The sequence below is a fragment of the Drosophila biarmipes genome, unplaced genomic scaffold (genome assembly GCF_025231255.1).
Source record: "Drosophila biarmipes strain raj3 unplaced genomic scaffold, RU_DBia_V1.1 ptg000008l, whole genome shotgun sequence".
In the NCBI taxonomy this organism is placed as follows: Eukaryota; Metazoa; Arthropoda; class Insecta; order Diptera; family Drosophilidae; genus Drosophila; species Drosophila biarmipes.
Window position 1 is genome coordinate 1374799 of NW_026114529.1, and position 13450 is coordinate 1388248.

At 33.0% G+C, this 13450-nt stretch overlaps 1 long non-coding RNA gene across 1 annotated transcript; it reads right to left on the bottom strand.

Moving 5' to 3' along the window:
* Positions 1 to 811: 811 nt before the first annotated feature.
* On the bottom strand, positions 812 to 5427 carry LOC127011773 (uncharacterized). Its single transcript, XR_007765094.1, has 3 exons — positions 4571 to 5427; positions 1309 to 1702; positions 812 to 1228 (listed from the first exon to the last, which is right to left on the bottom strand). It is a non-coding gene; the product is annotated as an uncharacterized LOC127011773 (long non-coding RNA).
* Between the last annotated feature and the right edge of the window lie 8023 nt (positions 5428 to 13450).

The following is a 13450-nucleotide window of genomic DNA, read 5'->3' on the forward strand; positions in this document are numbered from 1 at the left end:
GTGTCTTTTAAGCCAAGCGAACTTATTCTTAAGTCAAGCGGCAACATTGATAAAATGAGCGTCGAACCGAATGCACATTTATCAGTGCATATTATAACCATATAAAAATCAATAAAATAAGTACTTAATGGAGAATTGATTGAACTTAGTACAAAGCAATCAAAATGCGCAAATATGTTTTATGAAATGTCTAACTTTAAGAAAAAACTCTTATTGGTAAGAATCAACTTGTAAAAAAATAAGAGAAAAATAAAAAAATAGACATTATACAAGATGGTGCCATTCTTATAAATGGTAACAATATTGTTAATAACTCCCATTTAACTTCATATTTAATAAAATTTAATGATACAACCAAAATTAATAATACCTCATATACCGATTTGGAAAACAGAATTCTTGAATACATATCTACGAACCACTTTAAAAATTATGAAATATCCGATTTAATTTTATCGCATTTTTTTTTTTATCAAATCCCTTCATTAAAATTAATAATACTAAAATATCACTTACCTTTATATTATTAATTTGAATCATTATTTTTACTACTTATTATAATATACAAAAACGCTACATTATTTGTAACCAAAAAACAACTGCCAGAATCAAGAAAATCCATAAGATATATATATGGAAGCTATTTTCTACCCATATCCTGATTTCCAAAAATAATTCTGTATCATAATGGATTTACTTGCATCCAAGCATGTGGAGCAGGGTTAGCTCAATACCATAAAACCATCAACCATAAAAAATATTATAAGTCACAACAAGTCAAATAAGTAGACAAAAATAAGGTAAAATTGCCTAGGCAATCTCAAGCTTCGGTAGTTATCTTGCATGTAAATAATATTTTATGTTTTTTTTTTAAACATAGAAAAAAGATTACAGCAACATGAAATGTAAGAGGGTCTAGTGGAACCCTTGACTTGGGTCTGGCATGGAATTACAGATGCTGCAGTTGGTAAGCAGCTGCGCCACTGTCCGTAGTGATGTTAAGCTTCACGTTACAGCTTTTGCCGCAACCAGCCTCGCGGAGTCTTGGGAAAACCCACCGAATGAAGCCCATATCCGTTCTTGCTAAGCACATCCAAGCGTAGGACTTGATTCCCAGGTCCCGTGCAGCGCGTGCCCTTCACGTTACACAATCACAAACTTTATTTTATCACCGATATAACAATCCAACACCCACGAAACCAAAACCAAGGATCACAAGGAGCACATCCTAAAATATAAAAAAAAACCTAATTAACACATAGAAAAATATTACGTGAAATTAAAAAGCCAACAAGCATAGGAACATACCTACCTACTTTTTCATCACAAAATCGGGAACGAAGAAGGTAGGTCCGCATTAATTCACAAGCCTTGCCTACGCCTATCGATAGCCTGTATCGACATACATACCAAAATACATCAATGACATTTATATTAGCACAACGTAACCAAATGCTTTTGGCCAGAACCTGCTTTCTTTGCGAGGACAGGTACAGCAATGTTCACTCAGCATTCCCTCTTATTCAAGGGGTTTCGAGTGGTTTTCCTTCAGCAGTCTTCTGCGGATTAGCCCTGTTGTGTTATTCGGTGAATTCCGCCAATAATTTTTTTATCCTCCAATTGAAATTGCAATTCTAATAAATAATTAATTTTTGTAGATTCTCGGTTTTCCTCTCATTTGTCTCGGAAACCACGTAAAATGCTAGTGAATAAAGGTAAACTGATAACAAAAACTCCGTAAGGGTCTATGTATATATACATTTTTAGCTGACGGAGTAGATAAGACTCCTTGACATACAAATTGTGTAGAGCACCATCTAATATCACTTTGCTAATAAATATTTTATTGAAAATAATTACAATGAAAACTAAATTGCGTCAGTGTCTGTGTACGTGTATATGAGATTCGTTAAAATATAATTCTTTAAAACCATAAATTTACTTAAAACAATTTGTGTCGCATTTTTTGCAGCAGATTAAATACATTTCCTGCAAAGGAATTAACAACTGATAACAATTTTCTAAAAAATTAAACGACTGATTAGTCGACCTGAAATTAGGACGCCTTTATTTGTTGAGTTACTGTTTCAAAATGAGTTCTTTATTTATATTCAACTCTTACGTAGCTATCATGACAATCTTATTTTATTCTTATCTTATGAACCTTGCAGACATACTGCTTATCTTTGGCTTTCTCTGGTGCACATCTGCTATCGTTTGTGTATATAGGATATATGACCCATATCAGACCAACCCACGTTCTGGTTTCAATTTATGACTTTGTTGTAAAAACGAAGTTATCAATAAAACGTGTTCATGTTTGAACATTCTACCAAAGGTTAGCAAGACTAATTTGACTTATAAATATACAATTTCATGATATGCTGTATTTCGTTTATAAACAATTATCCATTTATATTTTAAAATTTTTCCGAATGGCCTCCAAGGGTTATGTCTTGCAGTTTCCTGCTTAAGTTACATTTATTTATTGCGTATATTTTCAGGATTACAGTAACTAAGATACTTATAATCAAAAAGGTATGACCAGATATATGTTCCACACTTATTTTTTTTAATCTTATATATATATATATAATCTTATATATATATATATAATCTTATATATATATATATATATATATGAATCAATGTAAACAATCCATATCCGGAGCAGGCGACGCCGCCCTTCAATAACATAAACCATTCTTGCAATCAATAAGTGTCGCACCCTGAGTGGCACTCTTACTCTCAAATTATTGTATACAATCAATATCCCAAACGGGCGACTTCGCTCCCAAACTTATGTACAAGCCATATCCCAATCGCTGCTAAACTTTTGTAAACAAAGGGCAGCACAATAAAGATTTTTGTCACAAGAAATTAGTCTTAAGCTGAGTTCATTTGAATAAAGACGTGAAACTAAATATTCGTTAATTTATTCTTCTTAGCGTTGTCCTTAGTCAACTGACGGGACATTAGTTCGAAAGTTCAATCGAAAATTACCGGGAAAATCCTAAAAACAGCCCTTTTCTATTTTCCATACTAACGTTTTCTGAATAAAATAAGAACTCAGTAACCAAGCCAATAAATTCCACAATTAAATTAAACAAGTAAGAACGCTATAGTCGTATGCCTCGACTATCAGCTACCCCTTACTCAGCTTGAGCAAAATCAAAATGGAGATATATAAGCAGCAAAGGAATATCGTAAAGCGCCCCCTAACAGCTATTTTGGTATATGTTCTGTGGACAGCAGACAGTTTTAAGCATTTTAGCCCTTTTGGGGCGTTAGAGTGGTCGTTTCAATCATTTTTTTAGATCAATCGAAATATTTTAATGAGACAAATACATTTAAGCAAACAACAATTTCTAGCATGACAAATGAGGTATTGATGAGACAAATACATTTCGGTTAAAAATTTGTTTCTATCATAAAAACTGTAGGCGCTACAAATTTTTGCGAATTTCGGACAGGGCACGCCGCTGAAACAATCTTGCGCTGCGTAGGAAGCCGAAGTCTTCATGCCTTTTCTAACTCTTATAGTTTCCGAGATCTCAGCGTTTATACGGACGGAAAGGCTGACTTGGCTAGATCGACTCGGCTAGTGATTCTGATAAAGAATATACGAGTATATACTTTATGAGGTCGAAAAGGCATCCTTTTACCTGTTACATACTTTCTGACGAATCTAGTATACCCTTTTACTCTATGAGTAACGGGTATAAAAATCAGAGTTCGGAACAAAAGAATACAAACGGTTTCTAAATAAACTTAGAGAAGCTTATTCAGAGTGTTTCCCCAGATATAGAGCAAAAGATCAATAACCATAATTGGCTGGGTGAAAGATCAATAAAGCAGCGAAAAATAAAGATGTCGAGGATCTCAATGCGACCATTCAGAATATTCTTCCAGGAGAGTTGGTTTCTTTCAAATCAGTCGACACCGTTATGAACCAGGTTGACGTAGTCTACTATCCCACGGATATATATTAAATGGAATTGCCTGGATTATCATCAAGCTGCGTAACATTAATTAACCTCGACTATGCAATAGAAAAAGACTGGCATCGAAACAACAATCATAAAAGGAAAATTCAAAGGAGAGAATGTCTTGATCCCGCGAATACCAATGATTCCAAAGGATTTACCATTCATTTTTAAACGCTTACAATTTCCAGTACGTCTGGGCTTTGCGATGACAATAAATAAATCGTAAGGTAGTTATAATATATATAATATATAAATTTCTTTCAATTGTGCTATTTTCTACTATGGTTTTTAGTATGGTTTTAAATGGACTATAAATGACATTTGGGACATCCGTGATATAACCTACATAAGCTGATGATAATGTGCTTGCCTCTCAAAATTTATATTATATTGCGGTACTAAAATCCTATCGTCAGTGCGAGCTGTGCATTCCGACCTTAGTGTTAAAATTTCTTCTTCTGTCAAATTGACTAACTCTATCTTTGTATTTGCCCCTAATTCAACCCAATATGAACTAGAATCTAAGATGCGCTTGTATACGCAATTATCTGGTCCACCTGTTTTTAGGGATCTTAACTTACATTCCTTGAAGGCCTTGATTAGAGAATGCCGTTTTAGCTATTGATTCTGGTTCCATTTGAATTTGATGGAATCCTTTAGCTAAGCTAGATTTCGTTTAAATTTCTGTAGTCTACTACTAATCTGAATTTCATTTTTTCTGATGCATCGTTCTTTTTTGGAACTATCCAGATTGGTGAACAATAGAGAGATTTTGATTTACGAATTATTCCCTGTTCAATAATTTCATTTATTTGTTTATTGACTTGACATCAAAAGTTTGACGGTATTTATATGGCTTTCTATATACTGGATCTTCATGCCTGGTTTGAATTCAATGTTTAATAGTACTTGTAAAAGTCAAATTTTCACCTTCCTTGTACTGGATGTCATTAAATTCAAATGAAACCTTTTTTAAGCTTTTCTTTCTTTCTCATTCAAGTGTTCTAACCTGTATTCATTACATTCTTTTAATTCATTATTTATGGCAAAATTAAATGACTGGTAAATTGACAAAGGTGGATTAAGGCATTCTAATGCGGTCTTATCCTTTTCAATTTTCTTTTTAAACGATGGTGGATTAAGGCACTTTACTGCGGTCTTATCCTTTTCCATATCATCCATACTTTATATAAAGTAACGTGTCTCCTAACATCACTGTTTCCTCCTCATAATTTCCTTTTGCCTTACTTTCTTTTAAATAACCTCTGCCTATCAATATATCATAATTATCAGAAAATTTATGTAAATAAAATTTCTGTTTAGTAGGAAAGATTTTGCAAGGTTACACTTTTGTTCAATTCCATTGATCCATTTATTGTATGCACTTTTAGTTTTTCTTCCTGTTCTTTATTTTCTGCGAAATTCTTTGTCATTAAATTGATAGATGACCCTGTATCCGTCATAGCTCTAAGCAGTTTTTCGTATGGGCTATCCGAGGCAGTTTGCTGACAATTGACGTCCATCCTATTCTGTGCACTGGCAGTTTCCCTTTGTCCCTTTGTTAACAGGTGCATTATGAGAATTATTTGAAGTAGATGCCTGTAAATTTAAAGGATTGATCTAGGTTTCTCTTAAACTCGTGATAATTACCTTGGTTCCTAGTGGGAATTTGATTTTTATTTTGTGAATTTTGAGGGTTTGGTGAATTATTTGAATTATTATTATCTCTTGAATTGTTATTGTTATACTTTGGATAATTTAGAGAATTAAACTTTTGGTAATAATAGTTTTGGTGTTAATGGTGGTCCCGAATACCTTCGATTATCATGACGTCTGGGTTTATAGTTATCGAATGGGTTTATAGTTATCCCAATGGCCAAGAATCATTGCTGCTTTTTTTAAGTTAGCAAGAGTTGTAATATCTTTTATGGATAAACAATTATACAATCTGTCAGGAAGTTTTCTCTCGATACAATCCCTAATACTTTTATTTAATGAGCTTGTATAAAGTTATCTTTCTGTTGGGTCTGACTCTAATTCTAATTTATTATGTACTTTTGAAGATCTAAGCTTAAGTTTATTTACGAACTTACTGATGCTTCCTTGGTATGGGGTGTCCCGGATGTGCTGGATGATGTCTTCGTGAGGCCTGTGGTCTTTGAAGACCATGATTAGAGTTGCCTTTGTAGTTAACCAAGCGTTAGATTTTCCTTCTTCGATGACTGCTTGCGCTGAGTCGACAATGGTCCTTTCGATGGCTCCATATATGATGTGAGTTTGTCTGTCATCTTGAGTAGGGTATAGTTGTAGAAGGTACTCAACCCTGGCAATGTACCGACTTAGCTCCGCTGGGTTTCCATCAAAATATGGCAATTCTTTGATTTGCCCGATCATTTGATTCAAGTGAATATCTGATAGCTGTGGTAGGATTTGCCATTTTAGTTGTCTTTGCTTTTTGTTAGTTTTCAATATTTGCACGTATTGTCCGATTTGGATTTATTGGTTTAGTTTATATATAATAGTCTATATATAATATATTATATTGTTTTATTCTTAATATAGGCACTTTTAATTTAATTTATTAAAGTTTTAAGTGCGAAAGATTTGCACTTAGATACTTTTGTGGATATCTCTTTTGTCTTTATTTGTTCACGGATTTTACGCTGATCATGATAAAATAGTCTATAGTATTATCCTTCTTTTGATCAGTACCGGTGAATTGTTAAAGGACTTTTGAGATCCAGATAATAATAACAAGGATCAGGATTGGTCACACAAAAATTACACATACACACTATATGGACCCAACTGTAACCAGGACTTATCCGTTCTGCAATGATACCAACGATGCCTTATCAATTATTCACATACTGACTAACTGCAGGTCACTTAACTACAAAAGGCAACTGATATTTAAAAACACCAATCCACTAGAATCCATCTCAAAACACATTACCACATTACCAAACGTTTCAAAACTAATACTATTCCTAAAGAATACAAACTTATATTACCTCATTTAGGTTAATTCTAATTGAGCCAAAATGTACATATAAAATAACACTCATGTAATTTTTGTAAAAAACCGAGCTGAAGGCCCCCGTTGCTATTGCTCAACCTTACCTCTACCTACTAATTTTAAATTACTTGGTAGATCTTCATAAATAAATAAATAAATATTTTTTTTCAAAAAAATATAAAAACTGTAAATTAAGGATAATTTTTTATAAAAAATTATCAGCCTGCGAGATGACCAGCACCGGCACCGCCTGAATCAAAAAGGCCAAAAAACAAAAACCAGCAGCAGAAAAAAAAAAGAGTGGAAGGAATGGCAAATCTTTCTACGCCATAGCAGAAAAATAACGTGTGGTAGGCGGACCGCCGACTACACCAACGCAGGACGCATATGAATGCGGAAGGTATTCCACCCTCTGCACCATCTTGGAAGACGCCTGCTCCTTTCAAGCAAAGGGACGCACCTAGCCTACCCCCTCACAATAGCTGAGTACAGTGCACGACAGAAGTCCAGCAAACCCATCCACAAACGGAAAAGAAGTGAAAAAAGGGTAAAACTCCTGCAGCAAAGAAGACTACTAAAGGACTACAGGAATATTGCAACGACCTCGCAAGAGAAGGAAGCACATGCACGGAATTTTTTTGTTAACTTTATTTTGCTGAGTGTTTCTCAGTGGCCCTAAAATCAAAAAAAAAGCTAGGCAGGGAAATATGTAAAAACAGAAATATTTACATATATCTATTTAAAATTTCTTTAAATGAATGAATAACAATAAATATATCTATTTAAAATTTCTTTAAATGAATGAATAACAATAAAATAAATAAATTCACTACAGAATTTCATAGTAATTATAATAATACTCATATATTGGGAGTCTATCTACCCAAAATGAGAATTGTAGACGTTAAGTCAGTGGATTCCACTGCTTACGTTATTAACAAAGAGAACCAAACAATATTGACCTCTATTGGGTGCATTTACTCTTAATAATAATCGTTGTAATAATGAGCGCAAATATTTTTTACAAAATATACAAGTTGCACAATAAATGTTTAAAGAAGAAGTATTTAAGCAGAGCAAACAATTTAGATAAGATCTAAATAAAATATAGGTTAGAGTGTTCAATTTCATATTCACTTTCAAAAATAACACTATTTAGAATCATTCTAGGCATTCGGGAAGAATAAATTTAAACAGATTTCGGTATTTTTGGTACAGACACCAAATACCTGTTTTCCACGAACAATTAATATGTCCCTAAAATGTCGACTAACATAATCAAGGCATATGATTTTAGCAAGATTTAAATCAGAATAATCGTTAAATGAAACATAAAAACAAAAAGGCATTTAACACAATAGAATTAGATAGCTGTCTTGATGAAATAATTATTAAAGACCCAGAATTCAGAATGCGCGCATTAACCATTCCTCATGGTCATATAAACTTCATTCCCATTACTGAATTTGAATATAACTATATGGAAAAGTTCAATTTGGATTTCAGCCCTTTGTTTGCTTGCATTAATAATAGTAAACTGCTTTAACGAGGCGCGTATATTTATATATGGGCGACGAGAAAAACTAAATGATAATTGGTCAAAAGTATCAAAATTTTTAAAAAGGCTCAGAGAAAATCTAATATCGATAAAAGAACATTTTAACTTAGACATCTTTGTACCAACCACTCTTAATACTGCAATAACAGTTGAACGATTGAGGATTAACGATGAAGAATTAACGTTGGAAGCCCCAGCTGCCGTTGGTCAGACAGAGCCAGAAGAGTTTAACGCGAATATAAAAGAAGAAGATTTAAATAATCTTACTATCCCAGCCGTTTTATTATCAAACGTAGATAATACAACAGACTCAGACTCAAGCGCAAGCATAACTGAGAACAACAACTTCAAAATGGCACAAACAAATATTGATTTCATTAACATTGCATCAAAGCTTATACCAGTTTTCGATGGTAAAGCAGAAAACTTAACCAATTTCATTGATGCGTTACATATAATAGAGTCAATAAAAGGCGAGCACAAAAACCTAGCTGTCTCTATAATAAAGACAAAACTAAAGGGTGTAGCCAGAAATCTGATTGGAAGCGAAATAACGGTAGCTGAAGTAATTGCTAAATTAAAAAGTAACGTCAAAGGCGACACTGTAGAAGTATTGTCAGCAAAGCTGATGAATCTACTGCAACGCAATAAAACTGCCAATCAATACACATCAGAGATTGGGCAGATGACGAAGTTGTTCCACACAGCATGCAGTAAATGCAATGACTAAAAACTGCTTGATAAGGTAAAACTCATGCAATCCGGCAATTTCAACACAATGAATGACGCGGTTTCAAAATTCGTAAACAGTTGCACAGTTGCAATAACTATACACAGCGTGGCGGAAACCGCGGACGTGGAAGTTATAGAGGTAATTTCAGTGGTCATAGTAACAATTATAGTTACTACGACAATACCAACCATAACAATGGTCGCGGCAACTACAGAGGAATCTCAAGGGACCGTGGCAACTCGAACAGAGGCTACAATAACAATAATACAAATAATGTAAGAGTAGCCAATGACACTTCGGAAAACTCCCAAAACCCTTTAAATACTCAACAGTAGAGAACGTAACAGTTCGTACTATTAATCTAGCAAGAATATATTCGTCTCATTCACCCATGTGGATATCGAAAAAGAACTTGTATTTTTGGTAGACACAGGTGCCGAGATCTCTCAAGTAAAAGAAAATTCCCATATATTTAAAAACATACAAGATAATAATATAATAGATATTCGGGGAATAAGCCAAGAAATTACTAAATCCAAAGGCTTAACATCAATTGAAATACAGACTACCAAGTACATAATTACACACGATTTTCATATCGTAGACTAACACTTAGCTGTCCCTTGTGGTGGCATTTTAGGAATAGATTTCATTAAAATATACAACTGCCAACTAGACTTTCAACCATATGAATATTGGCTTATAACAAAACCAAAAAATTTAAAATTTCCAATTTATGTTCCAATAGCATAAAGTTCTGGCAATAACTCTATTCTTTTGCCAGCAAGATTACAAGTCATTAGAAAAATAAAATAAAATAAAATAATAAAAATAAAATAATATAAATAATAAATAAAATAAAAGGACAGTGTATTAATTCCAACTCAAAAAATTGAGCATGGAATTAAATATAGCAAGTACCATAGCTACAACACAAAATGCTCTCATAAGACTACTGAATACAACAGACGAAGATGAAGTGGTCAGTGCGAATAATTTAGCATGTTAATCACCTTTGAACTACGAAGTAGTCGAAGGACACAAAGAAACTAGAGAGAAGTCTGTATTATCCCAATTGTCAAAAAATTTCCCCCACAATTCAAATCGCAACTCTCAAAATAATGTAAAAAATATAATCCCATATTCAAATTAAAAAAATAACCAATTAGAACGAATAATTTCTACAAACAAAAACTGAGATTATAAGATGATGAACCCGTATACATAAAAAACTATAGAAGCCCACGTAGTCAGGCGAACGAAATTCAAAAGCAAGTCGGAAAATTAATCACCGACGGGATTGTCGAACCCTCTGTATCTGAATACAATAGCCCATTATTACTTGTCCCTAAAAAATCAGCTCCAGGTTACGAAGAAAAGAAGTGGCGATTAGTAATTGACTATCGCCAGATTAATAAAAATTACTGTCTGATAAATTTCCACTCCCTACAATTGATGATATTTTAGATCAATTAGGTAGAGCAAAATACGTTTCATGTCTTTATTTAATGCCAGGATTTCACCAAATAGAACTTGAAAAAAGCTCAAGAGATATAACTTCCTTTTCAACGAGCAATGGCTCGTACCGCTTCACGCGATTACCTTTTGGTTTAAAAATAGCGCCAAATTCATTTCAGAGAATGATGACTTGAGAATGAGAATGAATGACTTAATAGTTATAGGTTGTTCCGAGAAACATATGCTTAGAAACTTAACAAATGTTTTTGAGAAATTCAGGGAATAAAACCTAAAGTTACATCATGACAAGAAATATGACGTCATAGTGAATTATCCAGCCCCTCACGATGCAGACAGCGCAAGACGTTTTGTAGCATTCTGCAATTACTACAAAAGATTCCTAAAAAATTTCGCCGACTATTCACGGTACATAACACGATTATGTAAAAAGAATGTTCCTTTTGAATGGACAGCTGAATGCCAAAAAGCATATAAATATATAAAATATTTAAAATAAAATTATGGAACCTACCTTGCTATAATATCCCGATTTCAGTAAAGAATTTTGTATAATTACTGATGCAAGTAAGCAAGCATGTGGAGCGGTTTTAACTCAAAGCCATAACGGACCTCAACTTCCCATTGCATATGCATTAAAAGCCTTTACCAAGGGAGAAAGTAATAATTGTACTACCGAACAGGAACAAGCTGCAATACACTGGGCAATATTTCATTTTCGACCATACAATTATGGCACACATTTCACCATCAAAACAGATCACAGACCTTTAATATACTTGTTCTTAATGACTAACCCAAGTTCCAAACGGACACGTATGAGGCTAGAATTTGAAGAATACAACTTCACAGTTGAATATTTGAAGGGGAAAGAAAATTACGTAGCCGATCACGAGTAACCATCAAAGAACTACAAAATATAACCAGAAATATAAATAAAGTCACTTCAAGAAAAAGAAATAGACTTGCCTAGGATATCAAAGCCCAACGTATACGGAGTCATAAACAATGACGAAGTACGCAAAATAGTAACCTTGCACGTAAAAAATATGCTATGTCTATTTAAACATGGACAAAAAATTTTTGCAAGAGATGATGTTAGCGAGTTATTTACCAATGGAGTCCTTGACTTAGGTCAGTTTTTCCAAAGGCTTGAGACGCAAGCCGGTATACATAAAATCAGCCAACTCAAAGTGGCACCGTGGAAAAATATCTTTGAACACGTTTTAATAGATAATTTCAAGAAAATGGGCAATAAAACAATAAAATCATTGAGAGTAGCGCTACTCAACCCGGTGACCCTAATAAATTCTGAAAAAGAAGCTATTATGTCTACATACCATGATGAACCAATTCAAGGAGGTCATACTGGCATTACCAATACCTTGGCCAAGACATTACTTTTGGAAAGGTATGACTCGAAAAATACATACAAAAATGTCTAAAATGCCAGAAAGCGAAAATAACCACGCATACAAAGACACCATAAACCATTACTGAAACACCACAAACAGCTTTCGACAGGATAATCATGGACACGATCGGTCCACTGCCTAAGTCTGAACAAGGGAATGAATACGACGTTACTATAATCTGCGATTTAACAAAATACCTTGTAGCAATTCCAATTCCAAATAAAAGTGCAAAAAAAATAGCCAAGGTTATATTTGAAGACATGGGAACAGAATATAAAAATTCAATTATTGAAGATCTATGTAAATATTTAATATTAAAACATAACTTCAACTGCACACCACCACCAGACAGTAGGTACTGTGGAGCGAATCCACAGAACACTCAATGAGTTCATTCGTTTATACATTCCAGTTGACAAAACAGATTGGTATGTATGTCTGCGATACTTCGTACATTGTTTTAATACAACCCCATCTATGGCACATGACTATTGTCCATATGAGCTAGTTTTTGGTAAAATTTCAAAAATACCAAACCATTTCAATAGCATAGAAAGAATAAAACCATTATATAATATAGAAGATTATGCTACGGAATCTAATTTTAGATTAGAAAAGGCATATAAAAGAGCCAGAAAAATGCTAGAAACTAATAAGCAAAAACAAAAAGATAAATACGACAAAAATAGCTTCGATTTTGAATTAAAAATAGGAGACAGGGTTTTTTAAAAATTGAAACTGGCCAAGAGCTATACTTGAAATATACAGGACCCTATACGGTAATGAAGATAGAACCTAATAATAATATATAATAATAATAATAATATAACAATTTGAATACAAAAAAACAAAACTCAGACAGTTCACAGGGATAGATTAAAAAAATGTTTATAGAATATATTTTGTAGGATGGCCATTCATAGGAGAAAAATAAATTACATCAAACTTTTATTTTCCAAAAAAATGTAATTTCTTAAATATAATAATGAATATAGTTATGCAATTACAAAAAAAAATATATATATAATAATAAATAATAAAAAATAGTCGCCTAAATTTTTCAAGTTTTGATTTTACTAACTTTTTTACTATATTAACTACAAAAAATAATTATTAATATTTTCTATTTTTCTAATTTTTTCAAACATACATGTATATAGTAAAATTGTTTATTAATTTAATGAGTCGAACTAATGTCCCGTCAGTTGACTAAGGAAGAAGAATAAATTAACAAATATTTAGTTTCACGTCTTTATTCAA